At 43.5% G+C, this 19,250-nt stretch overlaps 1 protein-coding gene across 6 annotated transcripts in view; it reads right to left on the reverse strand.

The window, feature by feature from the left end:
* The window catches only part of LOC309542677 (transducin-like enhancer protein 4), a 125,774-nt gene that overhangs the window by 86,777 nt on the left and 19,747 nt on the right, over positions 1-19,250 (reverse strand). The gene's annotated exons all lie outside the window — the stretch shown is intronic.

The following is a 19,250-nucleotide window of genomic DNA, read 5'->3' on the forward strand; positions in this document are numbered from 1 at the left end:
CGCAGTGACGGCTACCAACTTGGACAGCTTTAATCGAGATTAGGCAAATTAATGAGCAAGGCTTTCAGCAGCCTCTAGCCATGATGGCTGAATATCCCCTCCAGAATCAAAACAACAGTGCTTTAGTACTACTACAGTGGAGGGCGGCTGTTGCACTTGTGTCCTCCTTGTGGGTTTTCCACAGTCACCTGGCTGACCACGGTGGAACAGAATGCTGGCCAGGATGGGCTTTTTGGTCTGATGCGCCAGACCTCTTCTTGTGCTTTCTGCTGCCTCAGTGTTTATGGCTGGACCTCACTGCCAACCCAAGCATAGAGATGTACTGGTTTAGCTAACTCTGTGCAATTCCAGCATCTGGATTGTACTGGATGGTCCAACAGGATGTGTTAGGTTTGGAGGATCTTGCATCACTCATGTGCATGTTTTAGACCTAGGTGAACTCTGGATTCCTTGGTTGTATTCATCCTTCCAAAAGGAAATCAAACGTCAGGAACAACAGTGGCAGACCCAGTTCAGCAATTAGGAAGCGAATAACGGTCAACAATGACCACTTGCTGCTCTGAGAGCTCCTCATAATAGCAAGCGCTTGAGCTTCAATGCAGAACAGAGAATTGAATTTCCATTGGTGAATCGGACTTTCTTGAAAGATTTCCGGAGCCTTTTGTAGCACAATAAGCAGGTTTTTTAAATATAAAAAACAACCTCTGAGATTGGCACACACTTTCCCCTTCTTTAATAAGATTCCTCACAACCCCTGCAACCCCCCAAAAAAACAAGTGAAAAGCAAAACTCTTATCTTTCAACTGCATATGGGATCAAGTGTATGTTTTGCTTTTTTTTTTTAAGTGAAGTTTCACACTGAAGTGCGGACTTTATTTACAAACAACTACTGGACGATTAAAAGTTTTTATTTGATTGATCAACTAGCATCAGAACAATCCATTAAAAGCAAACATTTGCACACCCCACACATAACACCCCCATATTTTACAACACCCCCTTACATGGGCATAGTTCCAGTTAAAAATAAACGAAGGCAGGAATTGGTATCTGAATGCCTCAGGAAGACTTTAATAAAAGTGTTGTTCCTGGTGGGGCTCCACCTGGGCTCCACTTCAGGGCACAAGATGCACACATGATGACGTGTGGGTGCTTGCTTTTTGATAAACTCTAGCCTCAAGCACAGGGTGAACATTCGCCCCACCGCACCCTGGACCACCCTGCTTGCATAAACAACAACAAGGCTGCTGAAGCCCCCAATCCAATGCCTCTGAAATGAGCCCTGTTATCAGGGCCACTCCACACAACTGCTGTGATACTTGCTTGACATTCCTGCATACATGTCCTTTCACACAGGACTATAACTTCGACATAATTACAAAGAGAGTGAGAGATGTTGTGTTTGTAGCAGTGCGCAAAAGACCTAAACCCTGCACATGGTAGTGACCACATCCAAGCAGCTGGCCATGGCAAGAAACCAAAATGCACAGGAATTTCAAGCAGTTAACATCAGCTCGAGGGTCATGTGAATTGGCATCCCTTAGGGATCTGTAAATAGTGTGGATTTGAGCAAGGGCTTGTTCCCGCAGACCTCCAACTTCACCATTAATAAAAGCAGACCCATGAACCTCGGTCCACATACCAGCATCCCTAGCTGAACAGGATTCACACCCCTAGCTCAGCAGCCCGTCAAAGGATAGAGCAGTCATCCTCTTGACTTCAGCTGCCCAAACCAACTGAAGACAGAAATCCTTTGGTCCTACTAACATATTGTCCTGAAATAAGAGTCCCTTCAGCTTGCTTTTTGTTCAGAGGCAGCTGCATTAGTCCATTGTAGTTTAAAGAATAATACTGTACATTGTTACATGAACTTCTCCAGGCACTTCACCAGATAACAACACATTCTGATGATAGGCATTTGTGTCTACAAAGGCTCATCCCATAGCATAGGTGCAGGGAACCTTGGCCCTCCAGATGTTGCTGAACTGCAACTCCCCTCATTCCTAGCCATTGGCCAATGAGGCTGATGAGAGTCAGTAACATCTGGAGGGCCAAAGACACCTGCCACAGCAAATGACTCACACCTGGATACAAAGAAGTTCAAACTTTGTATCCCACCCTCTACTCCTTGATGCAGCCCTCCAAAAAGCTGCTCCTGAGGGTCAAGGGACCCTCCAGAATGAAATGGGATGTGCCAAAGAGAGATGCAGTGAGACGGGAAGGTGGGGGTTGGAGGGGGGAGCATTGTTCATAAGTGGGAACATTGTCCACTCATGAAACGGTGGGTTGAGATTCAATCCTTCTGACTTGAGACTGTGACACAAGTCTCAGAGGTACTGAGCAACTGGGACATGGCTTCAACACCCCCACCCTGACTTTTTGAAAGCAAGAACTGGTTATTCAAGAGTTTTCTTAACCAGGAGCATCAACACTGCTGCATATCTCTAACTGCATAAATACTGTAAAGCCCTTAAAGGGGGGACGTGGTGAAGGGTGCTGGACCCTTCTCTCCCATTGAGTTCTTGCGTTTGTTACTGTACTTTGGAAGCATCAACAGGTTTTTGCTGAGCATAAAGTGTCACCTAAACACCACATTTTATACCAGCAGATCTGTGAACAAAACGTTTTAGCTAGTTAACACAGAATAAAAAGAGAGCAGCTCAACATAACTGAGCGCTTTCTGTTCTCAAAATGCGATCCAACAGCTCGCATGGCGCACATTCAGCCCCTTCTGTTCTGTAATCTACTCTACGTGCTTTGCTTTAATGGAAGGAAGGAAGACAGTCCACGTCTAAAGGGAGATTTTAAAATTGCATTCAACTTTGGGCCAGTTTGTCATTACATTCAGTGACAAAATGCTCTTTCATGCAAAGTCATTACCCGAAGGACAGATACACTCATACTTGTCTAATTTAGGTTTCCTTCTTTCATCAGCAACCCTTTCAACCTTCTCACTATGCAATCTTTTAAAAGGCAAATACGTCAAAAACCTGTCTAACACAGAAAAGAATACAGAGTGACCAAGAAGAAGCCGTTCTTCCTGAAAGATCCTTACTAAGGAAACCCCAACTACGTTGCCGAAAACCAGGAAATGCAAAGTTGCTTTTTTCATTACGAAACTGCAGGATCAGACTATTTTTCCCTTTAGAGCAGCGTTGACTACTCTGAACAGGAGCTCAAGACAAAGATTCTTTCATATTTCTTGCAACCTGAACCTTTTAACTGTAGATGCCAAGAATGGAACCCGGGATCTTTGGCATCACAATATGTCCTCCTCCACTGAGCTATGATACCCTCCCTATTTAGCCCTTGGTACATGGAAAATTTGAATTTGCTTGGAAGGGAGCACCAAAAGTTCTATTTGCAAGCGCAATTCACATTCTTGCACACTCCAATATGCACATGTGTGCAAAGTTACATACACAGAATTATACAAGTGAAGCTAGAATTTTGATCACACTAGTGGCAGCAGTCTCGCTTGACAATAATGCTCAAACTGAGCAGTCTACACATCTACTCGAAAACACCAGATTGTTAAGCTCTACCCTACAGCACAATTTCAAAGGGTCCTTGTGCAATAGGCCTGCCCTCACTGGATGAGCAGTAACTGTAACTGTAGAGACTACAATAACATAAGGTTACCAGATTTTTTTCAATGAATCTGGGGACACTTTTCAACTTCAATGGATTTTGTATGGGGACTGATTTGTAAATCTGGGAACTGTCCCAGGGAAACGGGGACGTCTGGTAACCTTACAATAACCCCCATGTTGCTGTGTCCTCCTGTTGCCCAACCTCCATGATCTTCAGGTTTACCTGTGTGGTTCTATCATGGTACAATAATTATTGAGATCCAAATGCGGCAATCTCCAAATATCAAAAGTAAGGTCCATTTCGGAAATGTAGCAGGCCAGTGACATGTTTCATATTAAGATTGGCATTTGAATGGCAAAATAAAACATCACCAAACAAATTGACTAGTCAAGACACTGGTCGCTAATAGTCAAGCATTCAAAGCACAACTTAAACCAGCATACATCAATAAAGAGAGGAAAATATTTTTGTAAAAAAGAGAGTGGTCCTACTGAGCCATGCCGGCTGGGGCTGACGGGACTTGTGGTCCAACACCACCTAGGGACCCATGGTAGGGTCCACATGACTCCCACATGAAGTTGATGACAGACCACATGAAATTGCAGTGGACTTTGACCAGCCCTACTTCTGGTGAGATATACCTATAGCACGGAGGTTACTACCTTTGTTTGCATCTTATTTCTTCCTGAACCTTGTGTTCCTGTTTAGAGATGGTGTTATATATATACAGTCATACCTCGCGTTAAATATGCTTCAGGTTGAGCGTTTTCAGGTTATGCTCCGCGGCGACCCGGAAGTAACAGAACGTGTTACTTCTGGGTTTCGCTGCTCGCGCATGCGCAGACGCTCAAAATGATGTCGCGCACATGCGCGGAAGTGGAGAAACGTGACCCGCAGACGCATGTTACATTCTACTCAGGATGCAAACGGGGCTCTGGAACGGATCCCATTCGCATCCAGAGGTACCACTGTGGGTATCTATATCTATATATTTGTATACCACCCCTTCAACCCAAGTTCTCAGGATTGTATGGAAAGGATACAGTAAAGTATAACATAAAACCATCACTAAAATCATAAAATTATCCAACTCACAGTTGAATTACAAAATAGCAGTAGTACAGAAGTGTACTTCTGTATACAATACAAACTGGTCAATCATCTCTTTGGTCCCCAGATAAAACATATATGACTTCAGCAGATGTCAAAAACTTCTCAATGATGGGGAAAGCATTCTCTCTCATCCAGCAGTCCTGGCTGGTGAACTATTTTCTTGAATAACTACTGAAATATTTTATTTTAAAAAACATAGATTCCTTCTCACTCTGCTCCCCATTGCTTTCATTCTACTATTGGCTGTACAACCTGGCCCAAATAACTTATCAGATTTTCATGATATGCTCCTTTGTTTTGCTCCTCTACTTTTGCCATTATGTTTTTAGGTATGTTGTAAGCAGCCCAGAGAGGCTGGGGAAACCCAGCCAGATGGGTGGGGTACAAATAATAAAATTGTTGTTGTTGTTGTTTTCACTTCTTTCCAGATTTTCTGTGCTGCCATCACCTACAAGGATTTCGCCTGAAATCAACATCCTGAAAAAAGTGAAAACTTTCATAATATTCTGCTTGATGACAAGCAGGAGTAATGGAAACGTTTTGCGGCTTTAATTACAGTTGTCTATGCCACTCCCAAACTACCAGCTCTTTCATGATCCTAGGCTGGAAAATCCGGTTTCATGCACTTGTCAAGACAGTACCTTCCGCAAGGATAAAAGATCAGATGAAAACATACAGAAGAAAACAAGGATTTAAGGCCATCTTCCTGGAAAACATTGAGATATGGTTTCCCTTGAGCTAAAAGAAGATGTGTGAAAGGAACAGAAGTTGGCCAAGGTCAAGAAGAAAAATTAAGAAAACAAACAGAGCATGTTGAGATAATAACATATTTAGAGTCACTAAATGAATGTTCTTAATTTATGCTGCAACTCCACAAACACCCTTTTTAAATGCAGCCTACCAGCTCACCATTATTCCATTGTGTAGAAGTTGCAGCATCTTTAAGATCTATAACCACTAGGAGAAGATGACCACAGTAATAGCAAGTTATAATAGATAGTAGGCGTTATGTAAAGAAAACATTGTTCGACTGACCCATTTTTTTAAGTGCACCTTTAATTGCAAATCATTATCGACTTATTGGACCAGCTGGGATAAAAGAAAATAGAGGTACAGTTCTCAATAAAGTTACTACTAACATTTCATCAGAATCTAAATTCAAAGCTAATTTGATGTTCCCTTTTAGGCTAGACTAGCTATGTTTTCCCCGCTAAAGGTTCCAATATAAAATTTAAATCCAGTATGGGTGTAGAGAATGGCTATCATGAAGATAATTTTGTGCAGGCCTGGTCAGTACCTTTAGGGAAGTCTACCTGAGGAGTACCACGGGCACATGATTCTGAACACCTTTACAGCTACAGTCAAATAAAACCAATTTAAAAAAAAGAATACACACACTTCAAGACACTGACCACAATAAACTTGGTACATTCATTTGTACAAAAGTCTACTTCTGCTTCCACGATGCCAGGGCATCTGGGTGCTTGCACTGTGTATTTTGAAGGCCTCACATTTTGGCTAAGCAAAATTTTGTTCCTATAAGTGACCATACAAGAAATGATGTTGGTGACAAACCTACAAAAGAGACTAAGGAACCCTCCAAAAAAACCAGAAGGGATTCAGGGGAGGATGAACTTGCTATCCACAATTTGCACTGGGCAAAACGTTTATTTATTTAATTCACAATGCTAATAGGGAGGCCAACAGCATTAGGTTCTGTGGGTGGCTTACACTAAAAGCTAGATCTACCAAACAAGCAAATAAAATAATAAAGCTAGACAGTCCAGCATAGGCTAAAGGAAGTTCTATTGTGGAGAGGGGGAATTCCACAGCTGGAGTGCCACTGCTAAAAAAAAACCCTGTCTCCCTATTAGCTATCCAGCACATGGGGGGGGGGTGGAGGCTATAGCATAATTTAGTGTCAGAACAGGTGTGATTCTTCAGGTAGCTTGGCCCCAAGCCACTTCAAGTTTTTAATGTTAATGCCAGAACATTGAATAGGGTCAAAAAATGAAGTTGAGGTCAGAACAGATGACAGAGCACTGGCATAATATGGTCAAATCGTCCAGTCACCATTTACAGTCTTGATGCCCTATTTGGAGCCAACTGAAGTTCCTGGTAGCTCCAAGCAAAATGCGTTTTTCCAGTAAGGCATAAATAAAATTTAAAAATGCCATTTTCTCATGATGGTAATAACCAAGATTATGGCTTGTTACTGTTCACCTTGTGACACCGGTAGCTGGTTTTGTTATTCTGTGCAGAGATATAAAATATCATAAAAGTAGAGACTCCAAGTCCAGCCATCGAGGATCTTCAACCTTCCAGGTGTTGTTGTACTCCAACTCTCATCATCAGCATGGCCAATGTTAAGGGAAGATGAGAGCTGTAATCCAACATCATCTGAAGGGCCACAGGCTTCCCAACCCTGCTGTAGATTTTAGATCACCTACAAACATGACAGCTAAGGAGTTTGAAGTAAAAGATAATGTGGTTCTTAGGCAGGCCTTAGGAAAAACCTACGTGTCTCCTAGGTGAGTGGGAGAAATGCAGACAGAAGCACTACAGAACACTGAAAGTTAGATAATGAAAACGGCAACTAAGCTTTATTTTATTCTCAAAATTCTCGTGATTATGCAGGGTGGCTGACTCATTGTTTTTACAATACTTAGGGCTGGCCACCCAGAAGCCTGTGTAAATCTTTCCCTCAAAGCCAAAGATTTATCTTAAGCATCAAATAAAAGTTTATTGCAAATAAGCGGGTTGCTCTATGTGTTCACCCAAAACCTGCTGTAACCTGCCACCTGCTAAACCAGATAATTATGAGGAGGAGGAGGAGGAGGAGAATCATACAAAGGGAGAACGCAAGGTAATTTCCCCTCCCTGAAAATATGAGCCTCACCCCAGGAACAAAACAAAAACCCCCTGAAACCCAGATGCTCTGGCATCGTTATACTATAAAAGTGTAGCAAAAGGATTATACAACTCTCCGGGCACAGCAGAAACCTTCATTTTGTTCTGTGTGTACTATCCGTGCAAAGCTATTATTAGTGGTATACAAATTATTCTTGGTCACAGGCTTGTTGAAACCATTCTTCAATCGTTTCTTCACATCCCATTAAAGCAGATGACAGAATCGCCGCACACATCTACGGCTTTCTGGTAAGCGATGTTTGGTTGTACTGTAATCACACATAAAGGCAATTCTGAGTTGCAACATGCCTTCAAGTCTCGGGCGAAAATTCCACACAAGTCCTTTTAAATGCCAAGCGTTTGCTACACGTTCCCCTTTGCAGCCAGTGGCAGATTCTACTGACTCGGGACTGAATTTTTACATCTGTTTGCATTTTAAGACAGGAAGGACAATATATCCAGCGGCAGTGAGCGGTGGGTGGAGATGCACACCCCTGGGGCTGCCAGCTCTTGAAAGAAAACAGTCTTCTTTTTTTTAACGTAAAAAACCAGTATTTAATAAAATACTGGGACATGGGCACAAAGCCAGCCGGGACAGGTGGCAGGCCCAGGGGTACAGCCAAAGGGCAGAGCCCAGAGTGGGCCCAAGGATGGAGCACCAGTGATGTTTGGCAGCACAAGCCATCTATTCATCCATGATACACACAGACACAAAAGTGGCAGGGAGCAGGGAGCAGAGAATAGGGCCTTGCTCCACGCTGTCCTGGCAACTGGCCAGAAAGCAGGCAAGCAAAGCAAAGCCAATCCTGGGGGTTTCCTTTAGTTGGTTGGCAACCTCTCCTGGGACTCACTGCAATTTTTTCAATAACTCTGCCTACCACTAGCAACAAGCTCCCATGTACAGTGTATCTCTTGGGTGTGGAAAGTTAGTACAGTACAGGTTTTCAAGCCACAAGCTAGACAATGATGAAGTGAGCCACATGTAGTTTTCATGGCTCTCAAGTATCTTCCTACGCACAGGGACTTGCCCATGATTAAAAGCCTATTTATGGGTTCCACCTCCTTTGCGCCAGAAATTAAATTTTGTGCTACACTTGCACCCGGTAACACTTACTGGGAATGTTCCTGCATTAGTTGCTTTCAAGCCACCATTACAGTAAATACCATAATATAGAGCTTTAAGACCTAGAATATGTTTTTATTGTAATTATCTGTATTTAATAGTTCTTATACATCTATATATAGACAGATATAGATGTATAGTTTTAATTCTGTTAATGTTTAATAGTATTTCATTTCATTTTGCTGCTCCTATTTTATCTGTAAGCTACCTTGAGTCTCCGTCAGGGAAAAAGGTGGTATATTAAATAAATAAATAATTAATTAATTAAATAATAGGTTATAATGGGGGATTCTTTTCATGCTATTCCTGTGAAGGTATAAATAAGTATAAATGACAGAGAAGGGTCATTATTATTTTTCATAGAATCGGCATTTAAAAAGTCTGGCTCTGACTTAGAAACTGAAAGCATGCAAGCTTAAGAAGTTTAAAATAAATTTAATTTTGTACAAATTATTCTGGGTGAAGAATTAGCGCAAGGATGCCCCATGTTGCACCTTCCAGGTATCACTAGTCTGTCACTCATTAGGCCCAGCCAGGATGGTCTGGGACAGGAACACCGGCAGCTGCCTTTATAGCAAGTCAGATCACTGGTTCATCTAGCTCAGTGCATACTGCCAACACTGACTGGCAGCGGTTCTCCAGGGTTTCAGAAAGGCGCTTTTCCCAGCCCTACCAGGAGACACCAGGGATTGAACCTGCGACCTGCAGCAGGCAAGTCAACTGCTCTACCACTGAGCTACAATCATCCCTCGGATGATGGGATGTGTTGTCTATCATATGGAGGGTGGCACATTGGCTACACCAGATTTGGAATATTTCTCCCTGGCTCCCAGCTAGGTTAATATGAATGACATAATTTCTTGCCAGCATTTGCTCAACTCTGTATACAAAGTAGTTGCATTGATTTATTCATTAAAAAAAAAAATCCATATTGCAAAACATTTAAGGAAGCTACTTTCGCTTAAGATGCTCTTTTTCTTCATTCAGATGCTTTTGCCAATAGAGTTTTTATGATCCCCCTAATTGGCAAGAGGAAGCACAGAAAGAGACCAAGCGAGGGGGAGAAGCAGGATTTCACAAAATTAAGTAGCCAATTCTTCACTTTGAAAGCTAAAGTTGCCTCGGAAACACCGCTGCTTCCATGGTCCTCTAATTTTGCTTCTTTTGTCCCATGGGGCCATGCTTTAGAGAGGCATTTATTTACAAGGCTTTCCAGTGGGGCTTCAGTTATCGGCCAATAATACTGTGGACACACACTTCTAATGGCCTCTGTTTTGAAACCGAGTCTAATCTAATGGCACAGAGCCCAAACTCCTTTTCCAGCACAGCCATTAAAGGATGTAGGTTATTGCTGTTGTCACCATTGATATTTGTCATTGTAATGTAATTAGGGCCCTAAAATGATGCATTACAGCCCTTGGCACAGCTTCTATTAAAATCTTTTCTTCTGCTCACTGAACTGCGACCTGCTTTCTGATGAACAACAGTCAGACAGCTTTAGGGTGAGGAGCAGATTCATCAAAGAAGTATTTTTCAGCACTGGAAATGAGGGGGGGGGGGTGCAAGAGAAAGAAGGCAACCTACGAAGAAAAGCACAAAGCCGGGGGGGGGGGTGGAGAAACCACACGGCACATTTGAATTTCATCTGACCACTTGAAATTCTGATTGCATCTGATGAATCTTGCTTAGACAATATATTCCCAGCCTGCGAATCACATGGTTAATCAGGGTTCTAATCTGCTATCCATCAGCCTATGCCAGCAATGTAACTTCCAATCAAATTTATAGGTTATGTGGGTCACGCATCCCTGAGCAACCACATTCACAGATCTCCCATTTAAAAGCAGGCATGGATTCTGAAACGCTGATGTTAGGGTGACTGAATGTTAGAAGACTATTCAGGGCTTTATGAAAGCCTCTGATAAACAGCTGCTAAATTATTGCCTGCGGATGCAGCACGATGTTCCGAAAGAGCATTAATGGCCCAATAAAAGGGCGATTGTTCATGCCAAAACCTAAAAAGGATAGCCTGTGCTGCCATACTTTGTCAAAAATGTTAATAAATACTGACGTGTCTACCGCTTCCTTCCTTAACACGAAAAAGCATTCCCCTTGCATAAAAACACACCAGTGATGACCCAGAGAAGACAGGCTATTTCCATTTCTTAAAATGATACAGCCTAATACAGAGTCCAAGAATAATTCATTTTTTCGTATTTTTAAACAAAGCACATTATTGTACATTTGCGTTGCTTTTTAAAATAATGAAACATCCTCCCCCAATCAGCTACATAACAGTGTATTCTAAGGTTTTGATATGTTCACTAGAAAAAATAATTATTTATGCATTTACAGCATTGCCTTGCTTATTGATTATGGAGCCAGACTACCCATGAGCAGAACTGTGTCCAGTGCAAGGGAAGCTGCTCTGGGGTATCAGGAGGAACTGGAGAAAAGTGCCCCCATCCCTTCCTTCAGTGGGAGCCTCTGCTGGATTTCAGCAAAAAGAGCCATTCCGTTTGTGAAGGGCAAATCTGGTTCCAGCTCAACATACATAGATATACCAAATATAAACCACTTTTGCACCAAAGAGATAGTGAACATGGTTCCTCTTCCTTCTGTTTTATCTTCGCTATAACCCTGGGAGGGAGGGTAATACTGGGAAATATGACCTCATTGACAGTAGTCCATACATACACCCATAATCTACATAACTAAGGATATATACCAGGGTCTCCCCAGCAGTAGCATAGCATGGGGACGGGGGCACGGGGCAGTTGCCCCAGGCGAAAAATTCTTAAGGGCGCATAATTTCAACACCCGATGCTGCCTCAATGCAACTGTCTGCTTCCAACGCTGGGCTCTGTTGAAAACGGCTTCTCCATGCGAACCAGGAAGCCACCTCTTCAGACAACGGAGCGACTCTTCTTTCCTTATCCCTGCAGCTGCAATCTCCTGGGTGATGCAGAAACTGTCAGGAAGTTGAGTGTATATGCATACTCCATCTGTTCCCCTCCCTGCACCTTGCCCTGGGCGCTGCTAACCCACAATATGCCACTGCTTCCCAGTCCTTGTCTGAAACCTGAACCACTATAGCACAGTTCTAGCCATCCCAAAGACATAAATCTCCCCTTTATCCAGGAAATTATTATTCTCATGGTTTTTAATCCTACCCCACCAGCACTGATATAAGAGAAGCTAGGCCACAGGACAAAAAGGAGATAAACTGGTGGCTGAAGAATGGTTGTTCCTCAGCATATGCAAACACTCTTCAGTCACATGAAGTTATGTAGCAACCCCATCCCAAAACCTTGTTATCCAAGACTATTGCAGTGGTAAAGGTAAAGGTAAAGGTACCCCTGCCCGTACGGGCCAGTCTTGACAGACTCTAGGGTTGTGCACTCATCTCACTCTATAGGCCGGGAGCCAGCGCTGTCCGGAGACACTTCCGGGTCACGTGGCCAGCGTGACATCGCTGCTCTGGCGAGCCAGAGCCGCACACGGAAACGCCGTTTACCTTCCCGCTAGTAAGCGGTCCCTATTTATCTACTTGCACCCAAGGGTGCTTTCGAACTGCTAGGTTGGCAGGCGCTGGGACCGAACAACGGGAGCGCACCCCGCCGCGGGGATTCGAACCGCCGACCTTTCGATCGGCAAGCCCTAGGCGCTGAGGCTTTTACCCACAGTACTTAATTCGTTCCTGAGGTCCGTACTTAAACTGAAACTGTTCTTAACCTGAAGCACCACTTTAGCTAATGGGGCCTCCTGCTGCCGCCATGCCACCGGAGCACGATTTCTGTTCCAATCCTGAAGCAAAGTTCTTAACCTGAAGCACTATTTCTGGGTTAGCAGGGTCTGCAACCTGAAGCGTATGTAACCTGAAGCGTATGTAACCTGATGTACCACTGTCTTTACTATGCTTTTCTTTCTCTTCAGTCCCAGATGGCAGCAAGCAATAATAAACAAAATTAATAATCTAAAAACTAGATTTAGTTAGCAAAGTTTAAGTCATTCTAGGATCCTGGTGCAACAGCACTAAAAATTAGCACACTTTGAAAGTGAACAAGGCATGAGTGCAGATCTGAACTATCTAATCTGCTTCCACCATCACAAAGAAGGCAATGGTCTCTTGCAAGGTCTCTTTGGAACATATGCTGAAGAATTGTGACCAGCTATGGGCAGGCAGGCAGGAAGTCTCTAGATCTAGTTAATAGGTTTTGGAAACAGTCTGCATGTTTTCGTTTATTCGTGTAATTTTGGGCTATTTTCTATCTATTTGGGCTTTTACCAAACCCTGACAAGCTTGGCTGCAGAAGCCTTTTAGAGGCCAAGCAGTCTGTCTTGAGCAGTTGAAAATCCAAAACCCCCACGCCAAATATGAAGCTCAATAAATGAGCCAAGCACCCTGGCAGTTCACAACAGGGTGGCATTTATATTCCAAGTACATTTGATCTCACTTTTTGGAATGCTTTCCTTTGTGTGTGTCTTTAAAAGGGTCCCTCCCACCCAACATCAAATACTTATGTATATAAATAAATTTATTTCAAAACGTATGCCTGCATTTTGCAGCATTATAGAGGCAATGGACAAAATGTGTAAACTCTGGTGAAAACAATCAACTTAAGAAATTTGAAATCACAACGATCGCCTTAGTATTCCAAAAGTTCGGGTTCCACAATTAAAACACTATAATTTGAAAAAACAGATCTCTCTCCAAAGGACTAATAATGTTTATTAGGGTTTTCTTTATTGGTTGGGCTGCTATTCAAACTTTGCATGTCTACACCTTCCCAGCTGTAACGCTCTGATCTTTAGTGTCTTGGTTCTTAGCCTTCTTATACAATTATATCACCTGTGCCACATACAATTTCCACATCAACAAGCAGCTTCTGTACAACACAGCCTACATTACACAGCAATCTCTGAAGAATACTACAGAAAGTTAGGGTTTGCGCTGAAATTCAGCAGCAGAAGACATGACAGCACACACTGACCAGGACATCATTTCACATACTGCTTGGAAGTTATCTGCATCTGTTACAGGGTGTGCAGGCATTGCTCCAGTTTGTTAGTATATACTCTGGTCTATGGTCATTCAAATGCATCTCACAAAGATGAAATCTACCATGCTTAGATTCAGAAAAAAGGGTTGAAATTTCATCTGTGGCTACTAGCCATTATGTCTATGTTCTACCTCCACTGTTGGAGGCAGGATACGACTTCTTTTTTATGTGAAAGCTCACCTTTATTTTATTTTTATATATTTTTATTTGTTTTTACAAGAACAAATTCAAATTAATAAAAAGAAAAAAACTTTTACCATATCCATATATGAGATTCCCTGAATCTTGTGACTTCCCCCCGTTCCCTGCATGGGTCTTTAACATAATTTTTCTAAAACTACATTTCATTACATTCTCCACAGTTTTCATCTCTATAAATTATCCATATTTTTTGTTTCTTTACAAGTTGTTTTTAAAGTCCAGCTAATGTTTTTATTTGTTTACAATGATCTCCTAAGTAAGTTATAAATTTCCCCCATTATTTTTATTCCAGAGTCTCCCAGTCAAGTCAGTTTTGCCATTTCAGCATAGTCTAGCAATTTGGCTTGCCATTCTTCCTTGGTCGGAACTGTTGGTTCTTTCCATCTTTGGGCTAGTAGCATCCTTGCAGCTGTTGTCACATACATAAATAGTCTTTTCTGGTCTTTTGGGATATCGGAACCTATAATTCCTAATGGAAATGCTTCTGGGTTTTTTTAACAAATGATATTTTAAACATTTTTTTCAATTCATTATATATCAGTTCCCAAAAAGACTTTGTTATCTTACATGACCACCACATATAATAAAAGGTACCCTCCTTTTCTTTACACTTTCAACAAATATTGGTCCTTGTTCTTGGTGCTTGGATAACTTAGTAGGAGAGGCAGGATACTTCTTAACGCCAATTGCTGTGGATCACAAACGCAGATAATACTCTAGCTCTTGGTACCAAGAAGCTGCCTCATGCGCAGGAGCCGGTTGTGGGGGCGCAACCAGGCCCAAAATGTGCCTGGGGATGGGGCCACGGCCCCCTCAGCCAGAGCATGTGTACCCTAAACCTCTCTACAAACTTGGGTCGACATTATAGGATCAACGAATACCCAACACTGTTATCCTGAACAAAGCAACCGAGAGTAAGATAGCTCTAACTATCCTTTTTTATTACTCATTTTCAATTGGAGCAGAGGCAAACTAAGGCTGTAACAGTCAGCAATAGAAGAGGGGGGTCATGCACATACCTTCAAGCACACAGGCATTCCTTGAACATGTGAGGTGGGCTACACAGACCATGTCCCACCTCTGTTAAGAGTGTACAGCTTTTATGTATTTTAGAACTAACTAAAAAACAGTAGGTTTGCTGACAGGTGTGAGAGGGAAGAGCCTATTCTATCACTATTAGCCATGGATCCTATTACTGCCATCTACTCATAAGGTGCTGTTTCTTGCCCTTTAAGATAGCATCAATATATCTGTTATGATGACCAGATGCCAACCACACAAAGAAATGACGAGGGCTTAAGGAGTACATGCGCCTAGAAAGTGGTCACATTCATGCACAGATGAGAAACTGACTCAACAGTTCACGTAAGAAATACTTAAGACAGAGGCCCATTACATAATTTGCTTGCATAAGATGTCCATAAACATGAATATGACCGGGTATAGTTAGCAATATACCGTAAGGCTTTCTGGCGGTGATAGAGTTACTGGCAGTGACTGGCTGAACTGCCTTAGGTCACAAAGGGATGAGGGCGTTTTGGTCAACGTTGGCCCAGTTCACCCACCACAGCAAGCCGCAGCTAAATGGGGAGAATACATTCTCAAACAATTTCTCAGGTGGCACTCATTTATTGCCCCAGTCCTATCGTAATTTGGGCCACTGGAGGGGATGGGGAGAGCGATGCCCCTCCAGTCCCCTGCAAAAGGACACATTTTGGCTCAGCTCTAGTTTATTCAAGGAATATCTGGCAAGTGTCACAGTCATCCACATTAAAAAAAAATGCCCTCCTGCCTGCACACTAGACAGGTTAAAGGGCTCATCTCCCCACTCAGCTGTGATGCTCACCTTGGGCCAGTTACTGCCTCTTGGGATAACCTGCTTCACAGTGTTGTCATGGGGACTAAATGGGGGGGGGGCAGTACTTTTTTTTCTAGAAAAATGGTGCCAGTAATCACAATAATCCTCTCCCCCAGGCATGGCCAAACTTGGCCCTCCAGCTGTTTTGGGACTACAACTCCCATCATCCCTAGCTAACAGGACCAGTGGTGAGGGATGATGGGAACTGTAGTCCCAAAACACCTGGCAGGCCAAGTTTGGCCATGCCTACTCTTCCCCCTCATTTCTCTCTCTCTCCTCTGCCCCACTCTGCATGCCCCTTTCCCCTGGAGTGGAGGGCGGTGGTGCTAGCAGCAGAGGCCCCTGCCTTCTCCCCCTTCCTTCTCTCTCTCTCTCTCTCTCTCTCTCTCTCTCTCTCTCTCTCTCTCTCTCCTCCCCGCAGACATGGAAACAGCAAGTAAAGATGAAAGCGAAGCCAGCTCTTGCACTTGCCCAGCCGCTCGCAGAGCAGTGAAGAAAGTGAGGCAGCGCCATAGCAACTTGTCCAGGGGGGGAGAGTGCATTGCGAGGCAGATGAGGGGGAGACTGAGAGCGGAAACCGCAGCCCCAAACAAGGGCCTCCTTTTCCTCGCCACAGCCACCACTCCTGCTTTTCACAATCCTCCTTTCAGCCACTGTTGCTTGCATGCTCTCCCAACCCTCCATTACCTTATCACAAGATTTGATGGGGTGGGGGGTGGTAAGTGCCAGTTCTATGTACAGTGGTACCTCTAGATGCGAATGAGACCTGTTCCAGAGCCCTGTTCGCATCCTGAAGCGAATGCAACCCGCGTCTGTGTGGGTCGCGATTTGCCGCTTCCGCGCGTGATGTCATTTTGAGCGTCTGCGCATGCACGAGTGGCGAAACCCAGAAGTAATGTGCTCCGTTACTTCCAGGTCGCCACAGAGCGCAACCCGAAAATGCTTAACCTGAAGCACGTTCAACCCGAGGTATGACTGTACTGTTTACTACTGCCAGAAAAACAGCACTGGGGTGAACCAGGTTCGCCACCTTGAGTTCCCTGGAGAAGAAGGTGGGATAGGAATGCAATCAGTTCCACTCAAGGCCACCCAGGGAACTTCCTGCTGGAATCCTGCTTTAACCATGAACGTTCCAGCTCCAAATACTCTTACCACTGGAACACACCAGTTCTCTTGTGGCAGTGGATGGCAGATCACTTCAGTCACTTACTCAGGGCGGGCGTAGATATGCAGAGAAGCGGTGACAGGATAGGCAAACTGCTCTGTATTTCCAGCCTGGCACAGAAAGGTGGAAAACTAGCATCTCTGCTCCACCTGCAGCAGAGATATGTGAATTCCTCCTTTGCAAGTTAAAGTACACATCACCCACAGATCCTCTGCTACCGCCTTGTTGAAAAATTTGTTGCCTGTTCTTAGAATGGGGAAGACTTCCTTCCTGTCCTAACCACTGTGGCCCCAAGAGCAGCTGCAAGTATAACACCGAAATCTCTTTACATGTCAACGAGGCAGACACAAAAGCAGCTCTGATTATGCACCAGTCTCCTTCTGCTGATCCTCCCAAAAGTCAAAAACAAATTTATCTTTATGACTTAAAAACAGATAAAAGGGAGGGGCATGTGGGGGCGAAGCATTATAATTCACCATAACATCAAAATGGATGGAGGTATGCGAGGGGAAGAAAGAACCACTTTCGTCAGACTTTGGTCACACTAACCAAGAGGCATCCAGAGATGAGAAGACAGACAATCAGAAAACCACATTATTGCTTGTTTAATGCTTTTAACTGCCGCTGTGATTTCTGCTACTGTGCAAACTGAGACTTACTGCAGGTCTTCCTGTGAGGCCTGCTACCTTCAGATTACCTTCAGGTGTAATGCTCTCAGTTTTTCAGTTCCTTCCCATGTTACCTGGTGGACAGAGGATGGGTAATAATAATTCTTCCCTTACCAGTTTGGTCCCCAAGAGCTCGATGTGGCAAGTCACATTATTATCCCCAACTACTAGTGTTTATTCTTAATTATATGTGCACACCACCCATCCAACCAAGTTCACAGGCCAGCTCACACAAACAATGAAGTTAAGAAGTGATTCAGAAAAAAATATGATTCAGAACCAAAATAAAATACAACTTAAAATAAGCATAAAACCCAGCCATGAAAAGGATCTAAACCACCTGAAACCACAAAAGCCAGCCAAGGGGAACTTGGTGCAAGAAATGAGGCACCTGGTGGATTGTTATCCAAAGGCCTGGGAGGACAGGAAGGTGCTCATCCAGCAGAGAAAGGACAATTGTGTGAGTGCCCCAAGAGTCACACCAGGGAGTCTTTCTCCCTTTGGGTGCTGTGACTGGAACAGGAAGGACTTCCTGAAGCCCACACACATGGCCAAGACCTATACGTTGAACCCAACTTGCAGAGGGCCAAAGCTGACATTTCCCACAAGACAAGCCTGGGAATGTTGTGGAGTCATTGCCAAGTTCCCTGGAGAGACTCTAAGTCATTTATTTCAAAAACATGTGAATAAGCCACAAAATTGGAAGTCAACCACGCATACGACGCCTCTCTTAATAAACATGACAAAGATGTAGACTTAAACTTTAGACGCACACAGTCATTTTAAACTCTGCATGTGGTAGATTTGAAATAGATATATATGTGCTTGAACCGTTTTTGCCTGCCACAGCGGCCTTGTCCAGCTTCGAGCTTTTATCTTCACAGTAGCTGTCTTACTTTGTGCCGCGTCATATGTGATCTAGATCTAGTATATATAGATAGATAGATAGATAGATAGATAGATAGATAGATAGATATAGATATAGATATATCTCCTCTCTCTTTAAAAAAAAGAAGAAGAATGCAGACAGTGCCACTGCTGTGGTGAACTCTCTCCCCCTTGCACTCAGTTGTCTCACATGCTAATACACTGCCATCTTTCAAAGGGAGTACTGTGAAATGGGAAGGCTGTCATACAGAGTGAATGGTACTGCGGGGAAATCGGAGACGTGTAGAGAAAACTAATTAAGTAATTTCTCCCCATTGTTCCTTGTTCTCTGCAAGCCTCCCTCAGACCACGACTCCAGTGTAGACTTTGATTGACTTACGCCTGATGCGCGCTGCCTTTTGTGCCTGCATAACTATGGGGGCTAGTTTGCCAAAACTGCTTATAGTGGCGCAAGGAAGCGCACAGGCCCCAAATCAATAAATAGGTTTTATTTCTCTCTTGACCCCCCAACACCCCCCCACACACCATGTTGCTTATCTCCATGGCATTCTCATGAACACAGAATGGGGTGGGAAAAGAGCGCTTTCAGGTACAGAGAAAGGGGTGGGCCTTCTTCCGTCCAATCCGTATGTATCCGTCCAATCGCTCTCCTACTTTCTCCTGTTCT

This window comes from Podarcis vaucheri, assembly GCF_965113315.1.
Source record: "Podarcis vaucheri genome assembly, chromosome: 11".
In the NCBI taxonomy this organism is placed as follows: domain Eukaryota; kingdom Metazoa; phylum Chordata; class Lepidosauria; order Squamata; family Lacertidae; genus Podarcis; species Podarcis vaucheri.